Genomic DNA, 25746 nt, shown 5'->3' with positions numbered 1-25746 from the left:
AATATTTATAAGGTCGAACATTATAGCTATCGTTAGAAAGGCTATTATAAGAGTATATACCCGAACGGCTATCTCTAGAAAGACGATAAACCTACGGTAGTACGTAAGGTGGCCGCTAATACTAATAGAAAGAAGAACGACTCGAAGGCTAAGGGAAAAGATAAGGTACCTCCTAAGAGCTAGGGATAGGTACTAAAACCTAATAGAGGAGCCTAGTAGTAGTAGTAGCTATAGGGCGCGTACGCGGAGTAATTATTATATAAGAAGGGGAAGTTACTATCGAATTCTTATTAGATAATACTGCTAATATTAATATAGTATCGTAAGATCTCGTTCTACGATACTAGCCTTAGCGGATTATTAATACTATACTACCTAGTACCGATAGTTTCTAAGGTAACTAAGGATACTACTATAGAGCGTATTATCTACGCCTACGGATTGCCGACTCTACCGGCTAAGGACGTACTACTACCGGAGTGTTCTATACTATCGAGATGCCCCTCCCTAATGTTATTCTTAGTAGGCCTTAGAGGCGCGATTAAAAGGTAGTCGTCGATAGCTCGATAAATACCTAGATCTATAGGATAGAAGCCGTAGCGTATACGATATGCGTATAGGAACTATAGGAATTCTAGAAGGATATACGTAACGTCCTATACGTATATACGATTAGCGTTCGCTAGCTCCGCGATGTCGCTAAGGGTTCCTCCGTACTAGAAGAATTTAAAGACTTCGAGGACGTTTTTACTATAACGCCTAAAGCGCGACGTAAGCTCCCTAAAGACGTAGAGTATACGATCGACCTAATTCCTAGTATAAAGCCGCTATATAAACCCCTCTACTATTCTTTAGGAAGGGAGCTAGGCGACCTTCGTAATTACCTAAATATAGCCTTAGAGAATAATAAGATCTAGCTTAGTATAAGCGAGGTAGGTACGCCGATTCTATTTATACTAAAGAAGTATAGTATTCTAAGACTCTACGTCGATTATAGGGAGCTAAACGAGATTACTATTAAAAATCGTTACTCCCTACCTCTTATTAGCGAAACGCTTAATAGGCTTAAGGACGCCGAGTAGTATACGTTCTTAGACCTTTACGATATATATTATCGTATCCGTATTAAGCGAAGCGACGAGTAGAAGACTACGTTCCGTACGCGGTACGGGCACTTCGAGTATAAGATAATGCCTTTTAGACTTACTAATACTCCTACTACGTTCTAAGGATATATTAATAGGGTATTAGCTAGCCTTATTAATATTTGCTATATCGTCTACCTAGATAATATTCTTATCTATAGCAAAACGCGAGAGGACTATATACGAGACGTACGCGCTATTCTTACGCGGCTTCGAAAGTTTATATTATATATAAACTAAAAGAAATGTTCCTTCTAGAAGAAAGAAGTCGAATTCCTAGGATTTATCGTTAGTACTAAAGGCGTATCGATAGATTAGCGTAGGGTAAAGGCTATTAACGAATAGCCTCGCCTATTAATACTAAAGGAGGTTTAATCCTTCCTTAGATTCTATAACATCTACCGGAGGTTTATCCCTAATTACTCCTATATCGTTATACCGCTAACTGCCCTATCGAAAGGTACCGTAAATAGCCGAAAGCTAGGATAGGTTTAGTAGAGCGAAAGCGAGGAGTAAGCGTTCTGCTAGCTAAAGGATGCCTTTCGCTTAGCTTCGATATTGCGATACTATAATCCTATAAAGCCCCTATATATCGAGACTAATGCCTCTATATTCGCCTTAGCGGGGATTATATTATAATAAAGTAAAGAATCTAAAGATAAGAATTAGTATCCCCTAGCCTTCTAGTTATAGAATATAATCCTAGCAGGGATTAATTATAAGACCTATAACTAAGAGCTCTAAGCGGTTATCGAGTCCTTTAAGTATTAGCGCCTATACCTCGATAGCGCTTAGGATACGATCCGCGTAGTTATCGACTACGCTAATCTTAAGGGCTTTATAAAAGTAAAGTAGCTTATCGGAAGGTAGGTAAGATAGGCAACCTTTCTTATACCTTTTAACTTTACTATTAAATATCGGGCTAGTAAGCGAAATCTAGCCGATATACCTTTGCGACGTAGCGACTATAAGAGCGAGTCGTAGGCGGCGAGTAACCTTCTCCCTATATTATAATCGAAGCTTGCTCTATAGTTAAATCTACCCGATAATATTAAGCTAATCGTAAATCGTATCTCTATTATATATATAGGAATACGTAGCGCTAGTTTAGCGCTAGCGGAGCGTAAGAGTTTTATTAGTAGTCCCGTAAGAGTAGCGGCTACTATCGTTAGGAACGATAGACCCTACTACGCGATACCTAATATAATCCTTAGTTTAGTCTATACCTTATAACGGTTAGAGTAAGCGAAAGGAGGAGGCTTAGACGAGATAAGCTTACCGTCGGGTAGCTTAGGCTCTTTAAGTAGTTCTAACCTCCCGGCTAGCTATTCTCGTCGTAGTAACCTTATCTACTACGGCGATACGCTATATATACCTAAGGACTACGCCTTACGTATATAACTAATACGTATATATTACGACGACCCCTTAGCTAGACACTTTAGTATAGCTAAGACTATAGACCTAATACTCCGAAAGTAGTTCTAGCTAAAGATAGCCGAGGATATTATAGCCTATATCCGCATTTATAGGATTTATTAATAGTCGAAGGCGAAGCGCTATCGCCTATACGGCGAGCCCGCTACTCTACCTATATCTACCCGATCTTAGTAAGGATTAACAATAGACCTTATTACCGATCTCCCGCCGAGCAAGCTCGGTACCTACGTTTATACTACAATCCTTATAATAGTCGACCGCTATACGAAGATAAGCCTTTTTATCCTAACGACGAAGAAGTATATAGTAGTAGAACTCGTAGATATCCTTTAGAGGGAGGTAATAAGACGTTTTAGGATACTATCTAGTATTATTAGCGATCGCGGATCGCTATTTATTAGCTAGTTTTAGAACGACTTCTACTTCGAAGCGTATATAAAGCGTAGGCTTAGTATAGCCTTCTATCCTTAGACCGATAGGTAAACCGAACGCGCGAATTAGACCCTCGAGTAATACCTACGATACTATTACTCCGAGAACTAGGGTAATTAGGCTAAACTATTACCCTAGGTAGAGTTTGCCTATTATAATAGCGTTTATCCTACGTTACGTATAAGCCCCTTTAGAATGCTCTATAGCTTTAACCCTAATTTAATACTAAAAGCGAATAAGCTACTAGCTCGAGACGAGCTAACTAAGGGAAGGGTACTAGTAGCTATCGACGCTACGGAGCGACTATAGAAAGTATATAAAACGCTTATATAACGCTAGTAGAAAGTAGTAGAATACTAGGCTTAGTAATATAATATATACTATACTACTAAGATATATAATATAGGCGACCTAGTCTTACTATCGACAAAGAATATTAGCTTAGATATCCTAAAGAAGAAACTTAGCCCGAAGTATATAGGACCTTTTTATATTATCGACGTAGTCGGAGCGTAGGCGTACCGCCTAGCGCTACTATTAAGTACGAAGATCTGTAATGTTTTCTATATTTCCCTTCTCGAGCCTTAGTATATGCGCGACGGCGAGGAGTATAAGATAAGTATACCCGTCGCTAAGGATAATAAGTAGTAGGTAGGAAAAATCGTAGTAAAGAAAATAAAGAAGCAAAAGGCGTACTACCTTATTAAGTATCGAGGTTAGCCTAAAGAATATAATACCTAGGAACTAGCTGTTTATATTAAAGATTCTATAGCGCTAGAGGAGTTCGAAGCTTAAGTAAAGCGTAGGCGTAGGTAGTAATTAAAACAAAAGAAAATAAGACTTAAGAGAAAATAGTAGATACGTACTCGTTTCGCTACTAAAAAGGGCCTATTAGCCTAGTATATATAAAGGGGGCGCTATGTAGGCGCGGCGACGGCGGGCTGCCTATTTTACTTATCGTTAGACTCCTCCTCTTCTACCTCGACGCCTATAGCGGCGTCGATAGTAGCGACGGCCTTAGTACCGATACGTTAGGTAAGGTTCTAATATAGTTAGTATACGAAGTATAAGTAAAACGAGGCTAGGGGAAAAACCATACCTAACGACCGATCTCGGCTAGCCTAGCTAAGTTAGTACCGATATACTCGAGGGTACTAAGTAAGTAGCTATAAGTTAACGTCCGTAAGGGACCCGCCGGCGGCCTCCTTATAGGCTAGGGCTTTAACGCCGAGGGTTACCTTATTCTTATTAGTATAGAAGGTAGCGAGTATAGATAGGATAACTAATTGCGAGCGAAGCTCGCCTTATACTAACAAGGGTACTATAGTAGCTAATTGCGCCGAGTTGTTACTACGTAATTCCCCGGATTCTGAAAGCTAAAGCTCTAATTAGCTAAATTCTATAAGAACTGCTAGGACGGCACGGTAGAACACAACCTCCGAGAAAATTACGTATCTGACTTTTACGCGACTTTATTGCGAGCGAAGCTCGCCTTATAGTGGCAACGCAGGTACCAATCTAGTTGCTAGAATGCGCACTTAGCTACACGTAACGCTAAGCCGACCCCGGATTTCGGAATCCTGTGTACCTAATTGGTCAATTTCTACAAGTGGAGACTTTCGGAGCTAGCGCCGGTATCTCCGAACAAGCGCCGACTTCCCGAACAAGCGCCGACTTCCCGAACAAGCGCCGACTTCCCGAACAACCGCCGACTTCCCGAACAACCGCTAGTAAAGCCTTTTGCCTTCCTTCTAATACTTCAAATATATAGTAAAATATATAGTAAAATATACAAACAATTAATAAGAAAATTAATAAGAAAATTAACTAAAACATTAATAAAAGAATTTATAAAACAACTTTTAATAAAAGAACCTATAGAAAAATTAATTTTAATTATAGAAAACATACGATTTAAATTTATAAAATTACCGAAAAATATTAAAGGAACGAGAGCGAGAATGAGAGCGAGGAACCCTAAAATTCGCGGCTCCGCTATACTAGGTATATATAAAATTTAAAAACTCGCGGGCGCTACCGCTATTACTACGTAAGTAGAAGGAGCAGAAGTACTTACGTACGGGTACTATCCTAGTTAGTAAAACAATTAACAAAACAACAAACAAAACAACTAATAAAACAACTAATAAAACAACTAATAAAACAACTAATAAAACAATTAATAGAACAATTAACAAAACAATTAATAAAACAATTAACAAAACAATTAACAAAACAATTAATAAACCAATTAATAAAACGATAAATAAAACAATTAACAAAACAATTAACAAAACAATTAACAAAACAATTAACAAAACAATTAATAAAACAATGAATAAAACAATAGTAGAACAATTAGTAAGGCAATTAATTAAATAATTAATTAAACAATTAGTAAAGCAATTAGTTAAACAATTAGTTAAACAATTAATAAAATAAATTATATTCTAGTAAATAAATAACTTATAATAAAGTTAAAAAGAAGGTAAATAATAAACTAGAGAAGAAACTAAATAATAAAGCAAATAATAGATTAAATAAAAAACTAGAGAACAAAGTAAATAATAAACTAAATAATAAGCTAATTAATAGACTAAATAATAAGCTAGTACTAAACTAAGTAGTAAGATAGAAAACAAGTAATAAATAAGGATATAAATAAGAGGACTTAGACGTATTAGAAAAAAGAAAACATATAATAAAAATAAATAAGAAAATATAAAATAGGTAAGTAAAACAAGTAAGATACTAAATAGAAAAACTGTAAAACATTAAAGAAAAAAATTAAAAATAGTTTTTTTAATAATATAAAAAGTAGTAATAGATATAAAAAATTAGAGAAAACTAGAATAAAAGTAAGTAATATATATAAAGTTAAAAATAATAAAGTAGTATCTAAAATACTAGAAAAGAAAAATAGTAATACAAAAATATAAAAATTCTTATTCCTAATAAACTATTCTAATAGAACTAAATCGTATAATAATAGTAATAGCTTCAAGGTCTAGCTTCGAGGTCTAAAGAACCGAATTAGCTTAGTATATATAAGGCGAAAGCTTCGCTCGCACTCCTCTAGGCACGCGCTAGCCGCCTAGGAGCACATTTTATTAAGGTTAGTATACGAAGCGTAAGCGGAGCGTATAAGAAGCCTACGCGCAATTAGAGCGTCTAGATCGGCCTAAAGGGCCGCTAGAGCCTCGTCTAACTCGGTATCCGAGTTATACCTATCTAGGTTAGATAGGTCGCGCGCTAAGCGTACGGCGCGAATACGCGCTAGTAGCGAGACGAGCGAGCAGGCTATAATAGGCATATAGGGGTAGTAGCTATCTCGGTAGCGGTCGTAGTTATACTTAGTAGTAGGGTCTATATTACTACCTATATAAAATTTAGTTAGGTCCTCTAGAGCGAGTTAGTCGCAAAGCGTAAGCGCGTAGTAAGAGGCGTAAAAAGGTACTATTAGCCGTAATATACTTAAAGTAGCGGATATAGCCCTCTAGGCCTTTTAGTAGGCGCTAGGTAGGCTTAGTAGGTATCGTAGGGGCGGCGCCTACGGTACGCTTACCTACGATACGAGAAGGAGTAGCTATACTAGTAATATTTTAATAGATAGTCGAAAAAGAAAAAAATTCTTTAAGTAATACTAGGGGGGCGTAGAGGGCAAGTAGGCGAGGCGCGAGCGAGTAGTATTTAGAGCGCTTAGAAAAGGAAGAAGTTTTTAAGCGGGCTTTAAATACTTTAAATACTCGCCTTGTTTTCGGATAGCTTACGGTCTCGCGTAGCTACCGCGTTCTTAGAAATCTAGGCAACCTCTAGCTAGTACTAAAAGCAGCCGCGCTTCGAATCCGTAAAACAAATAGTAGCTACGAGATAAATATAACGTATATAGCAACCGTAGTATAGCGGCAGGTACGTATAAGATACGTATATAAAGCGTAGAGTATAAGAATAGTATAACTTACTATATTACTCTATAGCTAGGATAGCTATATTAGGGGAAGGAGATAATTATAAGAATCTAAGTAAGTAAAGTCTCCTATCCTGCCTTAGCAATCCTATATAATAGTTATATAACGTTATTATATATACTACGTACTAATACGCTAGCGTAAACCCTACTTAGCGTATACGTAGAGAAGCTCGGTCGCTCGTATAGATATACTCGGTAGCCGGCTTAGTAGATATACTAGCCGGGCGAGCTTAGTTAATAGTAAACACTCTACCCTATTCTTAGAAGGGCACGGTTTAGTTCTACTATCTACTACTACGATTAGTAGAGGGTGTTCTATACGTTGCTATAGACCTATTTTCTTATAGTAGGCTAAAAGGAACCTCCTTGCCTCCTATTACTTTAATCTTATAATCTATCTCTTTTAATAGCGGAAGTATAGCGGCTAGATAGTGCTTAAATATATAAATATAGGTTTCTCGGATTAGTAGGGGAATGCGCTCGAGCTAGTTAGGTTCTATACTATTAGGTAGCTCTTTCTCTTTAAGAAGATTAGTAGTTAGGTTAGTAGCTATAAGATTACTAATAATAGGACCCTAGTATTATTAGGGCATTTACTAGAGTCGATATAGTTAATATCCTCCCTTCTAGCGATTCTAAAACGCTATTATTAGCTGCCGAGGTCTATTTTTATAGTATAATGCTTTATTACCGGATTACTAAGCACGATAGTAGCTCTATAATAGAGGTTGTATATATCGATAGCGTAGGTAGTAAAATCTAGAATCCTCTCGTTACTAATATTATCCTTTAAGACTATATTAATATAGTATACTCTATAGGTCTCGTATCTAGTCTAATTAAATTAAGTAAGGATTAGTATATTAGCTCGGGGTAATTGCTTTAGATCTAGGTACTTAGTAGTACGGTAATTAATAAGGGTACTAACTAAGCTTCCTAGATCTAGTATAACCGTAGTCTTATAATTGCTATCGTAGGTATCGCTAATAAGGTAGTCTCGTATAATTGCTAGCTATATATTAATAGTCTTACGCCGTACTAGGCTAATAGTTAGTATAGCGCTTATTCTTTTTTCGAGCAGTTAGGAAGGCCGGTTATTATAGGGGTAGTATTCGCTACTATAAGCTTCCTTCTATAGTTAGTAGTAGTACGCTTAATTCGAGCCTAGTACTTCGCCTTATCGTATACCCTAAGTAAGTAGCTAGTACTATTACAATTAAAGCACTTAAAGCTAGTTAGTAGAGCACTAAGTACAAACCGCTTAGTTTATTAGTAGGGGAATCTACCTCTTCTACGGCCCCTACTACGCTAGGTATTACTCCCTCGATATAGCCTAGATCGGTAGTTGCTACGACCTAGCTAGGGGTTGCTATTATTAATATTGTTATTACTATCCTTATCGGGCTTATTAGCTCTGCCCTAGTAGCTATCTCTTCTACGGTTGCTACGGCTATTATTATTAGGCCGGATCTTCGATTCTAGTTATTTCTAGGCCTATATAGCCTATTTAGCTAGGTTAAGCTCGACTATAAATTAAAGGCGACTATAGTATTGCTTAAACACATAGCGGCGGTCTAGTTTAAGAGTAAGTTCCTACCTAAATTTAGGTCGTATTTCTATAATCTACGTAGAATTATCCTTAGGTAGTAGGTCGTCCTTAATAGCCCTAAGTCGGGTTTAGAAGGCTCGAGCAGTCTTATTAGGCTTCTATTTAGTATAGAGGAATTGTTTCTAAGCCCGCTATTGCCTTAAATAGGGGTTGCTAAGCGTGTTTAGTATAGTATCCTTATAGGTTTACTAGTCGATTTTAGATAGGTCTCTAAGGGAATAAAAGTAGTTATCCTAGGTTCTGTTAGGGTTGCTATCGATATACTATATAGCGTAGACGACTAAGGCGTATTTAGTTAATAGCGCTTTTAGTATATTGCGCTAGTTAGGTTTATAGTTACGGATATAGTTATTATACTACTTCCTACTAGAGCTATTAAATATAGTAGAGTCCTTAAGTTTAGCATCTTTCCTTAGTATAGTACTAGATCTTCTACTATAGGCGTACTAAGCTTAGCCGTAATGCGTTAGATAGCCGCGAAGTTTTTACGGACTTTCTTCTCTCGCTAGAGAGTATAGAGTTTATTACGCAAACAGGTCCCTAGAGGCCCGAGGTTAGATAGTCTAAATAGTAGGTAGCTATCCCGTTAGCCTATAACGAAGCCCTTATTTATACTATTGTTATAGTTATCTATTTTAGCCTATACTTAAGTAACTTAGTTAAATAGGCCGTATAGTAGGCCTAAGTTAGTAATTAGTACGGTCGAATTAGTAGTGTCTTAGTATATAAGTCTTATTTTAGTAGGAGGCTAGTTTTAGTGCGAATTTACAGCCGTAATTTCTAATTAATTAACTATCTAGCTATAGCCCTAAAAGGGTAGATTAAATACTATATATATATAGGTTAGGTAAGTAGGTAGATAGTATAGTTAAGAGCGTATAGTATTCGATAAGGTCTATAAAGGAGGGAGACGAAGGTTAGGAAGTTACGCTAACGCTAAGCGCTAAGCCCTACCTAAGGCATAAAGACCCTAGCCTTACTTAACCGGTTATATGCCTTTTATATACCCTCTAGCACTAGGTAGTAACTAGCTACCTACCTTTTTCTATATCCTAGCTACCCTAGCTAGCCTAACTACTAACATTTTAGACCGGCATTCCGCTACGACCGGCTTTCCGCTATCCTACCTAAGGTACGATCTTAGTAACTTACTAAGATATAAATTAGATATAGCGCTATTAAAATTCGCTTAACTCCGTACGGTTATACTATTATATACTCGTAGTCTATACGTTATATATTCGCTAATTGCGACTCTACTATTTCGCATTTTGCGCTTTAGTTATAAGCATCCCTCCCTATTACTTCTATTATATTCGTAGCTTTAAATTAGCTAGTAAAGTAAAGTCCTATACGAATAAGCCCGCTACCTTTCGCATTATTAGAACCTTTAGAAAGGTCGCAGTTTGCTTTATATACTTTACTTACTTTCCTATTTATAAGACAAACGTATAGAAGTTACGTACGTACGTAGGTAGTAATACGCGGAGCGCTATAAAAGAACGTTATATTTTGTAGTTTAACCTAAACTCTTTCTACTATACGATACTATACTACTATAATATACGAATAATACGATACTATACTACCGCGATATACTATACCCGTACCTTGCTATATACTATAACTATATATTGCGATATACTATACCTATATATTGCGATATACTATATCCGTATATTGAGATATATTTGAAACGCGTATACTACTATCGCATTATACGTGCTAGTATTTAGGAAGTAACGTTCTTACTAAGATCGTGCCTTAGGCAGGATAGTAGAAAGCCGGTCGTAGCGAAATGCCTATCTAAAATATTAGAATTTCGTTCCTAGCTACCCTAGCTATCCTAATAACCTAAATTTCGCCTTCTGTATAGCGGCTCTCTCCTGCTAACGGAATCGAGCTACTATATCTAACGAATCTAAGCTCGTTCTTAGTCTTAATTTATCCTTTTTCGGTATAAGATACTCGATAAGTAAATACTTAGGCCGAGTCTAACTACGAAACCTAATACTAACTAATAGCTCTATTAACTAGTCCTAGTCCTCGAACTCCTTCCGCTTCTTAGTAAAGACCTTAAAGAGCGCTCGAGCTTCTTCGGGTACCTACGGAGTAGTCGAGATAAAGCCGTATCGCTAAAATAGTAAAGGACGGAAACTACTACTGCTACTACTGCTACTAGTAGTGGTAGTATAGGTAACCGAGGGTAATATAACCTATAATAATATAGGCAGCTATGTTTAGCAAGGAAGGATAACAAACATATCGCTTAGGCTAGTAACTAGAGCCCTATAATATAGGCACTATAGAAGTGTAATATAAATAGTATACTATACGAGGTTAATTAATCTATCTATCGTATAGAAGGAGGCCTCTTTTATAGGCTTAATCCCTAGCCTAAGGGTATAGAGCCGGTTACTAGCTAATATCCCTCTCTTTTTTCGTATCTAACTAGATACGTTTTATATTACGCGCTTAAAACAAACAAACAGTTATATATTATCCGTTACCTTAACGCTCTTAGCTAAGGCTATTTTTAGAAACTCCGTAGTAATACCACTAGGGTAACATTGTTCCTAGATACTATTAATATATAAAAACAATTATATAAGCAACTAATCTACTACGCCGACTTACTATTACTTTAATATAACGTAATCCTTACTTGCAATAACCTTATTAGCTAGTCGGTTCTTAAGATCTCCTACGTAGGTATTAGCACCGAAGTACTCGGCCTCGTAGTAAGCTTAATTAACGAGGAGATTAGTAGCTTTGTCCTATATAGCCTTCTCCTACTCGCGTAGATATTCCTTAAGTTCCTCCTTACTAAACTAGAGGATTTGTTTAACTTTATTCTAAACAACGTAACTTAACTAAGGAATTCTATCGACTAGGGTATCGGAAATACAACTAAGGCCTTCGACTAAGATAGCCGTAGGGAAAGCGAATAGTACAAAGGTATTTAAACCTAGAAGAGCGGTTAGATTGCGGTAAGCCTTAGTAACCTTAGAGACGGTTAAGTTGTCGTAGCCCTTAATATTAGTGCCGTTAACGACGCGAGAGTAGCCTAGGTCGATTAATATACGGTCGCTCTTAGCCTTTAGATTACTATATAGAAGGTATAGTATCTAAATAGAGACTTCGTATTCCTTTAGAGGGTTAAGCATCTACTCCGCTTCCTACTATTTACCGTTATTAGGCTAACTATCGAATATATACTCGAGATCGTTAACAGTAAGGTACTTGTTAGTAAGCTTACCGATCTTGCTTAGTAGAACTAGGCTACGGCCCTTAAGCTTCTTAACCTAGTTCGTAAAGACCTCTAGATTATATATAGAGCAGCTAGTCTTATTCTTAGATATAAGGTAGACCTTAATACGTAGGCGATTAGCACCTTCGCTAGCTACGAGCTTAACTACGTCTTATCCGAGATAAGTAGACTCCTTAGTAGGGCAGTTCTCGTAACTACCTTCGCCTATCTTAAAGAACTTAGTAGGCTTAGGGACGGAGATAAGCTCGTATACGTAATTAGGTCGAAGGGTAACGGCTAAGAGCTATAAGGCAGGGTACTAGCGGACGATTTAGTTGCTTATACTATAAGTTTAAAGGGTATTACGGCCTTCTTACTTAGACTTAGGTAGCTTACGTATATACTAAAATTATATTTTAAACTCCTTCTATATTAGGTCGATAAGGAGAGGAAGTTATACTCCGCGAGGGGCTTATAACTAACCGAAGACTCGAGGGAAGGTAGTATTACTACTAATTTACTAGTCTAACGAAAGCAATCGAAGGAGGTGCCTTAGCCGAGAATACTAGCGACTAACTTACTCTAACGATTAGTTAGCGTACGATTGCGAGTAATAGTACTAGTAGCGTTAAATACGTAGAGTCCTAGGGAGTTTAGGCGGCAATAGGACGTCTAGCAAACTAGTTAGTATAGGCTAATTAGCCTTAAGGGCCGTAAAGGTATCCTAATTAGCGACTTTACGTCTAATCTTTAATAGGCGGCTAATAAGAATACTCGTCTTAGTACTAGTATAGAGACTATAGACCTTAGCGGCCTTCTTAATATAGTTAGTATATATAGTAAACGGCTCTTTACCTAGCTTGCTAAGGTCGTCGTACTACTAATAGATAGATAGAGCGGTAGAGGCTTTCCCTATATCGGCCTTAGGGACTATATTAATCTTAGTAATAAGATACGTAATAGAGTCGCCCTTATAAGAACTATAAATATTCTTAGTTAATAGTATCGGCGAGAGGCCTCTATACCTACGCTTACTAAAAGATCCTTCGGAGGAGAAGTATCTTCTAGTAGCGTATCTAGTATATTAATATCCGAGTCGCCCTAGTTAGCGCTAGAAGGTATAGTAGACTTCTTAGTAGCCTTCTAGAATGCCTAGCGAGCCTATAGTGCTTTCTAACGCGCTATTTCGGCCTTAGCGCGCTCTTCTTAAACTTTTTAAGGAACCTTATAGTTACGGGTCGAGCGACGATCTTATACCTATATCTCTATAGCGAGCGCTAGACTAGTAGCCGTATCGGCCTCTATTTCTAGGCGAAGAACCTTACGCTTAAGAACATCTACGATAGGAGCCTCTTAACCTTTAATAATAAAACCTATACTATTAATACGATAGCCCTTCTCTTTTAGTAGATCTTTAGTAGACTAGGCGTCTTAATCTACCTCGGCAATAATATCCTTATATCCCTTTTAGTAGGCTATCGTAAAGTCGTTAAGTATAAAGGACAGATTAACTAACTACTTACCCTACTTCTTACTAGCGGTAGAGACTCGATAGATTATAGTATAGAAAAGATACTTAGCTCCTTCGCGACAGACTAGGTTTTTATTAACGAACGAAGCGACCTACTTAGTACGCTCTTATCTGTCGTAGGCGAAGTTAATAAGGCTCTTTAGGAGACTACTTAGACCTCCCTAATACTCGAAGGCTTAATTGAGATTCGTAAAGTATATAGGAATCGTAGTACTAGCTATCTCGAGGCTATAGACGATAGGAAAGGCTTAATAAAGCTCTATATCCTAAAGAACGTTACGCTTAAAGTTGCGCTTACCGATAGACTAGCGCAAGTTGTTTATATTATACGACACTAAGATAGCGGCCTTCTTAATATCTCTATTAATAACGCGTAGTAGGGTACGAGCGTTCTCGATCTTCTTTTAGGAGTCGTCGATTGCGGTAACGATCTAAATATAGTACTCGAGGCTAGTTATAGCAACTAAGGCGCTATCGGAGGGGGCTTCGATTAGTACTAGTATAGCTGGGTTTAGATTAAAAAGAGTCGGTAGGTCGCCGCTACTACTAGCGCCTAGCGGGTTTAGGGCGCTAGAAGATATCTAGTTAACCGAAGCGGAAATAGGTTAGAAACGAGTTTGTAAAACGTATTCGTTACTTATTAATAATAGTTAATAGGTTTAGATAGAAGGGGGGGTAGTTAGGCGGTAGCGAGTTAGTTAGTATTTAAGTAGAAGGAAGAGCTTAGGAGGCTCGCCTTAAATAGGGTAGGAAGGTAACGTAGTCTATATATCCTACGCTAGTAAAGCAAACAGATAACGGCTTTATATAAGTCTTAAAAGTAAAGCTATATACGAGACTTCTTTATTATTAGGGTAGGGTAAAGTTTAAAAATCGATCTAGCTCTAAGCTAATTACTAGTAGTAAATACGCGCCTTTATTAACCTCTAGTCTTCGTAGATTCTCGCGTACTCGAAATGTAATTAGTTAATTCGAGTCCCTAGCAGAAATCTATACTACTAAGGCTAGCGGGACTAATAATACCCCCGGGGTAGTATTCGCTTCTCTCTAGAGATACTTAGTAACGAGGAGCAAGTCGCCTAGGCCTAGCGTAGCCGATTTATTAATATATTAGCCTATAGTACTACCGTTATAGATATAGTATTACCTTTTATAGTAGCGAGTACGTAAATATAGTCCGTACGTTTACCTTCTTTCTCTTTCTTCTAGATACTAAGCTTAATAGCCTAAGGTCCCTATTCTTAGAGGCTATAGGCCTAGGTTACTACATCTATCTAAGCGCTAGGAAGGGAGAGGGAACCTCCCTTTCTTAGTATCCTATATAACTAATACTAATTAGAGTAGGAATAGTCTTCTCTAGCGGAGTATCTTATTATTATTACTACCTAAGGGTAGTTGCTAGAGACTAGGAAACTAGAGGGACGTAGTCCTAGTAGGATAGGGGGGTTAGGTTCGGCTAGCTTCCTAATACTACCCCCGGAGTATTATTAGGAAGTTATACCTCGTATAGTCCCTTCTAAGGAAAAGCAAAAGGAATAAAGTTATAGTAACATTAATCGCAGGTAATAAGTAAAAGCAAAAGAAAACAAGTAATAAAAAAACAAAAGCAATAACTAGTATTAATATTAGCGGGAATAGATAATAGAGTAGTAAGGACTAAAGCTACAAAGTAGCACTATATTAATAGCGCGGAGAATAGTTAATAGAAGCAAGGAAAGTAGCGTAGTAGAGGGAGGGAAGAACAAGTAATTAATTAGTCTTAGGGTCGTCTAATACCTATAATTGTTAGCGGTCTTCGTCGCTAGACTAGTTATACTCCTCGGAGTTAGAGTTAGATAGCTAGAAGTCTAGTTCACTATCGGAATTAATATTAGAAGTACTCTTTACGTAGTTAACCTATATATAACCCTCCCTTTATTCTTAAGTTATCTCTAATAGCTTACTAAGACGAATCTGGGAATACGCACAGTTGTTAGGCAGAATAGGATCTCTAATAGTAGTAGGATCCTCCTTTCGATAGGCATCTAAGGTCGGTAGAGGGTCTATAGAGGTACTAACTTCCTCCTCGGTTAGGGGAGAGTAGGTAGGCTCTCGTAATTTACCGATCTTCTTTAGGTTAGCCCGAGGGTAGGTATATTTCAAGGTAGTACTATTAAGCTCCTAAAGAAGTTATATAGAACCGTTGTAAAGGACCTCCTTAACTCTATAAGGGCCCTTCTATTTAAAGGCTAACTTATAGAAGTAACTATATTCTAGCTCCGACCGGTAGAAGAGAACTATATCGCTAACCTTTAGAGGTTCCTAATTAATAGTATTATAGTCGTCGAAATACTACTTACCCTCTTTATAAAGGCGACGTTATCGAGTAAGGCCCTCTTAAGAAGTCGTAGATATCTCCTTAAGAGCTTTAGCTCGTAGGGTAAGAATATTCGCTCTAGTACGAATAGACCCCTAGTCGTAAATGCTATTACTCCTAATTATAAGCTCTACTAGTATAAGTCTAGTCGTATCGATAATAGTTATTCAGTCCGCCTAGAGAAGGGCTAAGATATAGATAGAGATAGTAACTAATCTGTCCCTACAATTAGTTAACTTAGATAGGGCATTAATAAATAACCGATAGCCGCGCTTAATAATAGTATTAGATTAGGTATAGTACGAGGATATACGAACGTTCTTCGCTCTATAGAAAGCAAGTAGCGCTTAAACTTCTTTGGCTATATTAGTCGTAGCGTTATATAAGATAATCTTATAGGGCGAACCCTATCTATAGAATAGGTCCTTAAATAGGAAGATAGCTATATTATAGGCATTAATAGTACCGTAGCCCTTATAGTAATAATAGGCCTCCGGCTATCGAGAAAGACCGTCTCGAATAATATATAAGCTATTATTACTACTAAGATAGACCCTATCGCTATACTATTATTCCCTAACTAATTAGGCAGTAGGAATACGTAGCTCTCCTAGTCGGCGGTAGCTATTCCTAAAGTTGCACTTAGGACAGCTCTTATAGTAGCGAGAGACATTAGCCTATACGCTATTCTACTAGTATCGCCGACGAAGGACGTTAAAAGTGCCCTCTACCGCCCGGTAGCTAAGCTCGTCGTAAACTATACGAAGGATTTCTTATCGAGCTGCTAGATTATTAATAATACGCTAGAGGGGTACATTAGTTATAGCCTATCGCTAAAGGATACGATCCTTAATAAGGAACCTCCGAGACTAGCGAATAATACGACAGTATTAGCTCTTTAATAGACTAGGTACTTTCTTCGTATAGGTTAGGGAGTAGGCGATATAATAGGAGTCCTCGGGGTAGACCCTTTTAAGGATATTATCCCTATCTAGTTTATCCGCCTTAGTATTAGCCTAGTTATCGCTATTAGTAGTAGGGTCTTCTTCGGGGCGACCCTTAGGCTACTCGTTAGGTTACTCGTCGGGTTACTTATTAGGTTAGCCGTCGAGTTACTTACTAGGTTAGTTATCGGTAGTAGACCTAGTAATAACTAGTATAGTATTAATATAGAAGGCAGTAAAGAAGGTACGGTTATTAACCGCGTAGATATCCTCTTCTTCTATTATCTCGGCGATGTCCTCTTTTATAGTAGGTCTCCTAGAAAGGCTATCTAGTCTAGAGTGCTTCTTACTAGGTATATAGAAGACGTCGAAATTAAACAAATAGATCTAGGCAACCTACTAAGCTATCGTAGAGTTAGGTAGGTCGGAGGCTATACAGTTAAGTTAATAGACTAGTATCTAAGCGTCGACCTCTAAGCGAAAGAACACTATAAAAAGCTAAGGTAGAAACTTCTTAAGAGCCTTATAGACTCTAAGGCACTCTCGCTTACTAGCATTATATCGGGCCTCGATTAGTTTCTATAGACCTAAGTCGTACTATATAGGGTAACGTAAGGATAGCTCTTTACGATTATACTATATTAGTATCTCGCCGTAGCCTTCCCCGCTCGAGTCGATAGTAATAACTAGTAAACTTATACCCGCTAAGTAGTTATTAGATATAGATTAAGAGCTATACCTTCCGCTCTAATAAAGGACGGAAACTAATACTACTACTACTACTACTACTACTACTACTACTACTACTACTACTACTACTACTACTACTACTACTACTACTACTACTACTACTACTACTACTACTACTACTACTACTACTACTACTACTACTACTAATAGTATAGATAACCGAGGGTAATATAACCTATAACAATATAGGCAGCTATGTTTAGTAAGATAGGATAACAAATATATCGCTTAGGCTAGTAACTAGAGCCCTGTAATATAGGCACTATAGAAGTATAATATAAATAGTATACTATACGAGGTTAATTAATCTGTCTATCGTATAGAAGGAGGCCTCTTTTATAGGCTTAATCCCTAGCCTATAGGTATAGGGCCGGTTACTAGCTAATAATAGGTAACCCTTCGGAGGCTTATATAGAGATTTAGAGAATTCTAACGCTAAACTATCCTACTAGTAGCTTATATTCCGGATATAGGTCCTCTCTACTAAAGTCCGGATTCTATATAGTAGTAGTACTCTACCCTCGGAAACCGCTTTCTATTTGGCTATTAGTATCTGCCGGCTACGAATAGCGGCTATATATACCGAGTATAGAATGCTTACCTATACCCTTTTCTCCTTTAGTAGCTCCTCCGCCGTCCCTAGATACCTAGCTTCTATTATATTAATCGCAACCTACTTTGCTTTTATAGACGTAAAGGCATCGCTCTAATACTAATAAAGAAATTTCTACTCTATTTCGAGGGTACAAAGACGACTAGTCTCGATTCTAATCCTCGCTAGCTTTTTGTAGTAGCTTTAGCGATAAGGTTCTAGATTAATAGGACTTATACCTTAGCCCTTTACTAGTATCTCGTCTCTTTAACTATACTCGATCTACTCCTAGCGCTTATCGTCTATAGCGTTAGGCTCTAAGACTATACCTATTACTAGATCGACGTCTAGTATCTCCTTATTTTTTTAGTCCCTTTATTCGTAGTATTAAGCTGTTTCGCGGTATTCTAAACTCTAGTTATATTATTCTCGGCTATATAAATATCCCCGTTACTACCGATTATATCGATAGAGGTAGCGGTAGTAGGTCTAAATACTATTAGTTAACGTCTTAAAGAAAAGGATGCTAGCTATAGCTACTAGCTATAGGTACTAGCTATATTAACTTACGCTATTAGAAAGTTACGCTCGAAAACTAGATATAATTCCTTCCTACTCTAAGCCTTCTCTTAGATTGTCTTCTTATTCTAACCTTTACTTTTTTCTATAGGCGCTAGCTATCGATAAAATGCCTTATTCCGCGCCTTTCTTCTTTTATTCTTCGATCTCTTATCCTTATCTATCTTCTCCTTTCTCTCGTAGTCTCGTACGGAATTCTTCTCCGTAGAGTCCTCCCCTTTAGTCTTACGCTTTTCTCTTAGATACTTAGGTAAAATAAACTCGCGGTCCTTAGTTCTATCTTCTATCTAGCGCGCGGCGCGCTTCTTTTTTACTATTTTTAAAAAGGGGGAGAGGCGGGGGCGTAGCGTATAGTAGTTATTATAGGTATAGGTATAGAGAAAGAAGAAGTTAAAAGGTAGAAGAATATCGCGAAGCCCTAATTGTTGCCCCCTATCTAACGTTATATAGGTAAGCTTTTATAACTACGGCAACTAAGCCCTAGTAACGGCAACTACGCCCTAGTAACGGCAACTACGACCTAGTAACGTTAAGAGCTATTATTAAGGCAACCGCGAGCGTAGTAAATATAACCTAGTTACTATTATAGCCCGTAATAGTAGCCGGTTGTCGAATAACTATCTATAGTACTCCTAGGCTAGAAGACTCCTATCTTATTAAATCTAGCTAAGCTGCTTTACTCTTATTAGATACGTATATAATACTCTTAATATTCCTACCGGCTATAGTAGTCCGTATTCCGGATTTACCTAACTATCTAAATACGTGAAGATATATAAGATCGATAGGAACAACTAGTATCTTCTTATAGCCCTAGGAAATACTCTAATAGAGATTAATACTAAAACTCGCCTATATAATAGTTAAAACTAATACAGTCTCTAGTATAGCCGGCAATCGTAGCCGGCAGTCGAATAAGAGTATCCTTATAGTGAAACTAATATAGTCTCTAGTTCTAGCTAGGAATCTATATAGTTTGAAAAAACTAAACTAGAACTAGGAAGCTGCTTTGCCGCTAAGAAACCAAACTATATACGTTTTGTAGTTCGCAAACCGAACTACTACGGGGTCTAATAGTAGGCTATAGGTCTAGAAGTAAGACTTTAGGTTAGCCTATATATCCTTTATTTTATTTTAGCGTAGCGACTCGGAAGCTATTTAGGGCTACGACTAGCGACACAATTTAAGGCTGCGACTAGCGAGGCTATTCGAATTTCGAGCTACTACCTACCTAGCTAGCTATTCGAGTTGTAACCTAGCTAGCTAGCTGTTTAAGCTATAGGCTAGCTAGGCCTATAGGTATTATATAGGGCCTATAGACAACTTATATAGATAGATAGATATTTCATTTGCCTATTGTAGTGCCTTTCGGCCTATACAGGTCTGTTTCTATGTATTGTTTTGGGTAGGAAACTAACTTGGTTAGTAAAAACCTCCCTCCTGTCCTATTTATAAGTGTTAATCTTCCTCGTTTCCTTGTTTTCCTTCCTCTAGGGTATACTAGTATTATAGTTGTTACCTTCTAACTACCTTGCCTGCTACCCTACCCTTCTTTCCCCCTCTTCTTCCCTCCTTCTTATCTACTCCTTAGTTTCCCTTGCTAGTACGAATTGTTGTATAAATCCCTATTTAATAATCTACTTTACTATCCTCTTTAAGTCTTCTTTGCTCTAGATTAGCTTGTCGTATTCCCTTTCTATTGCTTTTAGTCTCTAATTACTTCTGCCTTCTAACTATTAAGGGTAGACTAGTAGTATATACTTAGGGTTCTAAGATTGGTAGCTATATTAGTAAGCTCTACTTTCAATTCCTAGGACGTTTCTTCTAAATAGGTAAGATCTAAGTCTAATATGTTTAGATCTGATTTAGATAGCTAGGCTTGCCTCGGCTCTATTTAGGTCCTTATAGAGCTAGTAGTTGTATTGACTAAATTTGATTAGTGCCTTTAGGGTTCCTAGTCTAACTTGTGTTTTATTCTATTCCTGCTCCTATAGGTATCTAGTAATTGATTCTACTAGGCTTTGTTTCTCTCCCTTCGGCTTGTCTTCCTTTAGCCTTATATTTAGTCCCTAAAGCTCTTTCTCTAGTATTTCTCTTATTAAGACTCTATATTGCTCTAGGTCTTTGATTTTCTAGGGAGTTATTTGTAGTCTGTCTCGCTTCCTAGTCCTAATGTACTAGGCTTTTATCTTGTCTAGTGCCTTTTAGATAGTCTGTTAGGCTAGGTATTCTATTGTCTTTGCTATATATTGTTGTCTTAGTCCCTTAAAGTATTGTTTAACTAGTAGGATCCCTAATTCCATTTCTACTACCCTTATTAGTATAGTTTTGTATGCTCCTAGGATTTTCTTTAGGCTTTAAGTTTAGGACCTACTAACTAGTTGCTTAATCCTCTTTAGTGTTTTCTCCTAGGCTATCTATATCTATGCTCTATATAGTATTGCTAGCTTAACAATTGCTTTATATATGACTTTGGCTTTCTCGAATATAGCCCTCTATATAGAGGCTATAAGCCTATTAATAGATTGTATATTAGTATCTGCCCTCTGCTTTGCCTTCTTTACTTATAGTCCCTAATTTAGTTTTAGATCTAGCTAGATCCCTAGTACCCTAAGCTCTACTAATAGTTGGGTCTTAAAGCCTTAGATAGTAATTGATTGCTTTATGTTATAGGTTGATTTAGCCTTACTAAAGTAGATAAGCTAGTACTTTTCTAGGGCGAATTTTGCTCTATACCTCCTTACCTATTTTTTATACTCCTAGTGCTTCTCTTCTAGGATCTTGCAGTTAGTTTCTATTGTCTTAGACTAGGCTAGGATGTTTATATTATCTACAAACCCTAATACTAATATGTTTTTTGATTCTAGGAGTAGGAGTAGGTCTACTATAAAGATAAGAAAGAGGATTAGGGAGAGTATTAATCCTTAAGGGATTCCCTTTTTAGTTAGCATTAGGTCTAATTTGAATTTGCTTAGAATAAGCTGCGTTGATCTTTCCTATAGGAAGGACTAGATAAATTAGACTATCTAGTTTAGTATAGCTTTCTATTTAAGTATATATAGGAGCCTTTTATAGGAGATATTGTTAAAGGCTCCTAAGATATTAAGGGAGAGGAGGGTTGCTACCTAGTTTTGACTATAGTGCTAGATATACTTGATCTATTCTATAATTAGTTCTATAGCTATTAGTGTTAACCTCTTCTTTCTTCCTCCTATCTAGCCTTTAGGAAGGATATTCCTTTCCTCGGTAAAGGTTATTAGCCTTTTAGCGACAATTTTTTCTAGCACCTTGCCTATTATATTAAGTAGGGCTATTAGTCTATAGGCCTTAAGCTATATATAGTCTTCCTTCTAGGGCTTCCTTAGTACTACTGTTAGGGACTTCCTAAATAGTCTTAGGTAGTGTCCTAGTGCTAGGCTTTATAAAAAGATATTAGCTAGTGCTAGGGCTAGCCCCTTCCTATATGCTTTTAGAAGTTTGTTATAGATCTTGTCTTCTCCTAGTACCTTATTGCCTAGAATTTTCTTTAGGATCCTTTTAATAGTTTCGGGTTTAACCTAGGTGTCTCTTAGTATACCTAGTAGTAGAGTCTCTTATTCTTTCTCCTTTATATCTAATAGGTCTACTTATACTTTTCTATAGAAGAAGTGTTAGCCTAGGGCTTTTACTTTCCCTTCTATTATAGTCTACATTTGTCCTTATTAGTCTATAATGTCCGGGAATTGTAGTAGTATATCCTTATCCTATTTAGGTCTCCTTGCCTATTTAGCTATCCTCTATATCTCCTCTAGTTTCTTTATAATTATTCCTATTATAGATCTCTATTCTTGTATCTTATCTTTCTTAATCTAGATCTTCTTTTCCTAGTAGGCTTTATTATAGTTGTCCTATACTTCCTAGGTATAGGTTTATATCTACTACCTCCTAGCCTTCCTTACTACTTTAACCTTCCTTATATACTTACTAGTCTAGTATAGTTGCTAGTATAGTAAATGTTTCTTTGCTAGGGTATGCTTTCTAGCTACCTGTTTTAGGATTCCTATTAGTTCTTCTACTGCCTTATTAATGTCCTCTAGCCTTAGTAGGTGCTTTATTAAGAGTTCCTCTAGTTTTAGGTCCCTTTCTAGTTCCTCCCTAATCCTGCCCTATTAGGCACCTTTCTAGTTAAGCTTCTCCTCTAGTTCCCTTTCCTAATTAGCTTAGACATTTAGCTTAATCTATACCGGGAAGTGGTCTAATGATTCTTCTAGTTCCTAGTTAACCTTATATCTTATAATCCTGTTCCTAATCTAATATAATATAAAGTATAGGTCTAGTATGCTGCGGCTCGCTCTTCCTTCTATACTATACTACATTGAGAAGACCCGAGATCCGGTACACGTAGAACATAAAGGAAGTTACGAGCACAAAGCGAAAATAGCCTAAGATAGAGGCAGGTACTATATAATGTTTAGTAATATTGCAATGTTTATTGGGTTTTATCTATATCATTTCCCTATAAGTTTTCCTTTAGTCTTCCCTTACTTTAGACTAATATTTAACTAAGCTTTGTCTGCCCTGCTTCCTTTCCTGCAATGTTAAGGTATCTTAGTCTCCCTAGTTGCTAGTGACTCTCTTGTGCTAGTAAAGCCCTAAATGTAAACCTATTATCTTATCTAGACCTCTTTTGTAGCACTTAGCTAGGTTGCTTCTATACCTAGCTGCCCTAGCTTGTTGTATATCTTTTTAGTATATTGATTCTAGCTTCCTTTGCCTTCCTAGCTACCTATATTCTTACTAGGCATTCCTTCGCCTAAGAGGGGTGTCTTTTAGTATAGTATATACATCTTGCTTCTCCCTTGTATGCTTTACATTCTTTAACCTAGTAATCCCCTATATAATAGGAGCAGGTATTAGTTGTCTTTGTGCACTTAGCTGCTAAGTGTCTATAGTATTGACATTTGAAGCACTATATTATCCTATAGTTGCTTCTGTGTATCTCTGTTTCTAATCTTTTAAAGTCCTAGAATAACCCCTAGTCTAGCACTATGTTAGCTTGCTCTGCGCTCCCTACCTAGATAATTAGGGAAGACTGCTTCTTAGTCTCTTCGATTTTTCTTTTAATCTATACTACTTTTGTGATCTTTAGGCCTAGGTATATAGCCTAGTTTTGTCTCTATAGGCTCTTAATATCCTGTTCTTCCTTAAAGCTTCTTATTATACTATAGGCTATAATTATAAATTGCTGTTAGGAGACCTTTACTGTTTTCCCTATCTTAGTTGTCTATTCTTTTTGTGTTTCTAGCTTCTTTTTGTCCTACTCTTGTGCTATAAATAGCTTGATTACCCCTTTACCTTCGTTCCTAGCCCTAATTACCTCTTTAACTATAATTCTTTCTACAATCTCTTTCCCTATAAGTCCTTAGATTTCCTTTTGCTCCTATAGGTCCGTAATGTAGACTCTAACTACTGTCCTCGGGGGTTTTGGCGCCTCCTAACTAGCTACTGCTGCCTAGGTGCGGTAGTTTAGGCTTGTCTCCTACTGTTTCTTCGTAATCTTTGTTGCGACTATATTAGCTACCTTTATAATTACGTAGCTTGCCTAGTTGTAGATTGCTTTTAGTCCTCTAAGGAGTTCTAAGATTATTATCCTATATACCCTCTTAGGGGTTCTTCTATCTTCCGCCTTTAGTACCTCCTCTGCCCTAGTATATAGTGCTTTCTATTCGTCCTCCCTTCCTTCTTAACTGTCTTCCCTTCGTCTCTGATTGTTCGCTGCCATCTAGGTACGTATAATAGCTAGTATAGACAACTTATATAGACTAGAACAGTCCGTAGAGTAACTAGCATATATTAAAGTATTTCTCTAAGCTAATCTATCTTTATTCTAGCTACTAAAAATATTAAGAGATTGTAAAGATCCTAATAAGAAAATAAACTATTATATAAGCTATATTTATAACTACTATTCGAAATGTTATATATAACTAGAATTAAACTAATATTTAAATAAAAGTATTAGATATATATTTAGTAGTACTAAAATTAATAGTTAACTAGAAAGAATTGTATATCTTTTATAACAAAAGTATATTCTAAAAGATATATAGCTATTGAAAATTCTAGACATATAGTGTTTTAGTTTGATTTATAAAACAATTTTCGCGAGGTATATTAATATACTAGTAGATATCTAGCTTAAACTTTACTAATTATTAAAAGTATATTAGTACCTAATAGTTAAACAATGCTTCTAGTTTATATACTAGTAGTATTAGATTTCTTTTATTACTTCTTTAGCTAAGCCTAAAGCCTACCTAGTAAGAGGAGCAGGTTAGGGTAACCAATACCACATAAGGTAATATAGGGGGGAACTAGGGCCTATAGAGGATAGAACTTAGGGAAAGAGTAGTTGTTACACTACTAGCTTTTATTCTCAGACAAATAGGGTAAGGCTGCTTATCCTAGTTAGGAGTAGACCAGTAATAAAAGACTTTAACACACATTTATTTAGCTCAAAGAAAATAGTAATAGAAAGAAGTACTATCTAGTAGAGAATAGCTAAGATATAACTACCAATTTAAAGATATATTTAAAAAATATTATTATAACTACCGGAGATAATAACAAAAATACTAGCAGTAGGATATAGTTTCAATTTACTAGGGAAAACACATTGCTATAAATCAAGAAAAACTACAATTGTATTCTATAAATATTTCAAACTATATATAGTTATAAACTAGCATACTTAAAGAATATAAAGCAATTAGATATAGGCTAAAGTATTAGAGGAGCTTAGAATACAAATTAACTAATATAATTAGTTTATAGGTTTAGTAAAAGAATATTTAAGAGTTAGAAGCTATAGCTACTATAGTACTACTAGTAGAGATTTAATTAAAAATCTAAATCTAGACTTAGAGGCCGACTTTATTTACGGAAAATCAAAGTATTTGTTATCTGTAACGCCTACTTTGTAATTCTACCTTCGATAATATAACTTTCTACTAGTAGTAATTACTTTATTTTACAAAATTCTACTAATTTTTGGTTTATATTTAAGTTTACCTAGTAATTCGTAAATAGTCTCGATCTATATAGTAGTTTATTTAAATTGTTTTATTACTATATCTATAAAAACAATTCTCTTATTTTATATAGAAAAA

This window comes from Pseudocercospora fijiensis (genome assembly GCF_000340215.1).
Source record: "Pseudocercospora fijiensis CIRAD86 unplaced genomic scaffold MYCFIscaffold_6, whole genome shotgun sequence".
Classification (NCBI taxonomy): Eukaryota; Fungi; Ascomycota; class Dothideomycetes; order Mycosphaerellales; family Mycosphaerellaceae; genus Pseudocercospora; species Pseudocercospora fijiensis.
The sequence above is the reverse complement of the archived record's forward strand: the minus strand, read 5'-3'. Positions refer to the sequence as shown.